Source organism: Bubalus kerabau, chromosome 19 (assembly GCF_029407905.1).
Source record: "Bubalus kerabau isolate K-KA32 ecotype Philippines breed swamp buffalo chromosome 19, PCC_UOA_SB_1v2, whole genome shotgun sequence".
Taxonomy (NCBI): Eukaryota; Metazoa; Chordata; class Mammalia; order Artiodactyla; family Bovidae; genus Bubalus; species Bubalus kerabau.
This window is the reverse complement of record NC_073642.1, coordinates 26,535,273-26,539,189: the sequence shown is the minus strand read 5'-3', so window position 1 is coordinate 26,539,189 and position 3,917 is coordinate 26,535,273.

Here is a 3,917-nt window from a genome sequence, read left to right as displayed (position 1 = left end):
ACGATGGTGTGATCACTGACCTAGAGCCAGACATCCTGGAATGTGAAGTCAAGTGGGCCTTAGAAAGCATCACTACGAACAAAGCTAGTGGAGGTGATGGAATTCCAGTTGAGCTATTTCAAATCCTGAAAGATGATGCTGTGAAAGTGCTGCACTCAATATGTCAGCAAATTTCGAAAACTCAGCAGCGGCCAAAGGACTGGAAAAGGTCAGTTTTCAGCCCAATCCCAAAGAAAGGCAATGCCAAAGAATGCTCAAACTACCGCACAATTGCACTCATCTCACACGCTAGTAAAGTAATGTTCAAAATTCTCCAAGCCAGACTTCAGCAATATGTGAACAGTGAACTTCCAGATGTTCAAGCTGGTTTTAGAAAAGACAGAGGAACCAGAGACCAAATTGCAAACATCCGCTGGATCATTGAAAAAGCAAGAGAGTTCCTGAAAAACATCTATTTCTGCTTTATTGACCATGCCAAAGCCTTTGACTGTGTGGATCACAATAAACTGTGGAAAATTCTGAAAGAGATGGGAATACCAGACTACCTGACCTGCCTCTTGAGAAATCTGTATGCAGGTCAGGAAGCAACAGTTAGAACTGGACATGGAACAACAGACTGGTTCCAAATAGGAAAAGGAGTACGTCAAGGCTGTATATTGTCACCCTGCTTATTTAACTTCTATGCAGAGTACATCATGAGAAATGCTGAGCTGGAAGAAGCACAAGCTGGAATCAAGATTGACGGGAGAAATAGCAATAACCTCAGATATGCAGATGACACCATCCTTATAGCAGAAAGTGAAGAGGAACTAAAAAGCCTCTTGATGAAGGTGAAAGAGGAGAGTGAAAAACTTGGCTTAAAACTCAGCATTCAGAAAATGAAGATCATGGCATCTGGTCCCATCACTTCATGGCAAATAGATGGGGAAACAGTGTCAGACTTTATTTTTTTGGGCTCCAGAATCACTGCAGATGGTGACTGCAGCCATGAAATTAAAAGACGCTTACTCCTTGGAAGAAAAGTTATGACCAACCTAGATAGCATATTCAAAAGCAGAGACATTACTTTGCCAACAAAGGTCCGTCTAGTCAAGGCTATGGTTTCTCCAGTGGTCATATATGGATGTGAGAGTTGGACTGTGAAGAAGGCTGAGCGCCGAAGAATTGATGCTTTTGAACTGTGGTGTTGGAGAAGACTCTTGCGAGTCCCTTGGACTGCAAGGAGATCCAACCAGCCCATTCTGAAGGAGATCAGCCCTGGGATTTCTTTGGAAGGAATGATGCTAAAGCTGAAATTCCAGTACTTTGGCCACCTCACGCGAAGAGTTGACTCATTGGGAAAGACTGTGATGCTGGGAGGCATTGGGGCAGGAGGAGAAGGGGACGACAGAGGATGAAATGGCTGGATGGCATCACTGACTCTATGGACGTGAGTCTGAGTGAACTCCAGGAGTTGGTGATGGACAGGGAGGCCTGGCATGCTGTGATTCATGGGGTCACAAAGAGTCGGACACGACTGAGCGACTGAACTGAACTGAGACTCATACAAGATGAAGTGCTGCCCCCTAGAGGCCATTTCCTGTCACAACAGCCCTCAGGCAAGGTCCTGCCACAGGTATTGCAGAAATGAATTCCAAACACAACGGACTTTTAAGAAGCCAGTTTCAAAGGTCAATTTTCCTCATACCCTTTAAGGAAAAAAAAAATAGAAAAAGAGAACCCAAATGGCCAATGACCAGATGCTCAGTGTCCCAAATTATTACAGGACTGATTCCGATCAAAAAGAAATCAAATCCCATCTAACAGAATGGCTATCCTAACTGTCTGCAAAGAGTACATGGAGGAGAGAGCCAGGAGATGATGGGACACCTCCTTCACATTCCCTGCAAACAGACATTGGCAACAGTCACTTGAAGGGACAGCCAAAAAAAAGTCGAGAGAGCTAAATCTAGGATTCTAAAACCCACACCTGGGCCTACACTACAAAAAACCGTTATTCAAAATGACACATGAACCCCAACCTTCACTGCAGGGGTACTGCCAAGACACCCAAGAAAAGGTCCACTGACAGATTAAACTTAAGCAAATGTGGTACATATATAGAAGGGGCTTTACTCAGACCTGAAATATCACCACTGAAATAATGAAATTATGCCAGTGGTCCCCACAAGGATGGCTCTTGGAGGAAAGTACAGTAAGTGAAGTCAGCAACAGAGGAAGAAAATAGCCGATGATGTCTCTTGGGGGCAAAATTGAAAGAAAAAAAATAAAGATACAGAGGAAGTAATTTACAACATAAAAAGAAACTCTGAGATTCAAACATAAATTCAAAAAAGAAAGCAAAGTGCCAGGGATGAATTAGGAGGTTGTTACTACCCTATGCAGAGAAATTCTATAATAGTAATCCACAAGGATTCTCTCCTTCCTTCTATATGTGTACTGAAATATGTATCTCTGTCGTTGTTGTTTGGCCTCTAAGTTGTCTCCCACATGTTACAAACCCAGTGGACTACAGCCCACCAGGCTCCTCTGCCCATGGCATTTCCCAGGCAAGAATACTGGACTGGGTTGCCTTTTCCTTCTCTGATATCTCTAACATACCCACAGAAATATGTGTCTCTATTAACTCATATATAAGGATTATCTTTCGCCTTCTATACTTCCTTCCTTCCATTCATTCTTCTTTCCTTTGTTCTGAACACATATACAGAGAAATATTTATCTCTAACATAGACAGTGAAATCTGTAGCTGTAACAGATAATCCATAAGGATTATTACCTTTCTTTGCTCCTTGCACATGTACAAGGAAACTGTACCTCTAATAAATGTCACATAGGGATCTGGAGAAGGCAATGGCACCCCACTCCAGTACTCTTGCCTGGAAAATCCCATGGACAGAGGAGCCTGGTAGGCTGCAGTCCAAGGGGTCGCTAAGAGTCAGGCACGACTGTGAGACTTCACTTTCATGCATTGGAGAAGGAAATGCCAACCCACTCCAGTGTTCTTGCCTGGAGAATCCCAGGGACAGGGGAGTCTGGTGGGCTGCCGTCTATGGGGTCGCACAGAGTCAGACACGACTGAAGCGACTTAGCAGCAGCAGGGATCTGATATTCAGCACAGAGAACTTTACTCAACTTTGTTCAATAACCTCGATGGCAAAAGAATCAATAAAAAATACTATAGCCTATATGTATATGCTGTAGCTGAATCAGTCCATTGTACCCTGTGGACAAGGACAAAACTGCAAACCAACTAGATTTCAACATAACATCAGCATGAAATTAAAGGAAAGGAAAGTCATGCTGAGTATCTGCCCAGAGTCTATAGATCCTAGTTTGTTCCCTGAGACCTGCTTGACTTAGGATGCTATCTGAATCCTGGCACCTGAGTAGACTTCAGTTCCAGGGCTGGATTGGAGTGGGGTTGAGACAGCCGAGCAGGGTGTCCTTCATATGAGCCCCCTTAAACCTGTACTGTCTGGTTTGCCCTGACTGGGCCCAGAATCCCTAGTGCACCCAAATCCTAATAGCCTGACCCTCTGACTTGGAGGAACATGGAAAATCATCCAGACCCCAGGTCTCTTGGTCCTGGGGTCTGCAGCTCAAGACTCCTCCTCGAGTGCCGCCTCCTAGGAACCTCAGCAGGGAGCGGTGCCCCAGGTAGGCATGAGGCTAGAGGGGAGGGAGGGGTGAAGCTTCATGGGGAAGGAGTCCAGAGATACAAGCCCTTGGGTGTTTGCTCAGGCACATTCCACTCGAACTCATAGCCCAGGAAGCCGACTTTCCCTAAGGCTCTGGTTCCAGGTGGAGCCAGAGTTGGGCGTGAAGAAGTGCTGCCGCCTTGTGGACATTTCTTGTAACTACAACTTGCGCATCAGCGCTGACTGGCAGCTCCAATTCAAAAGGCCTGTGGGGCA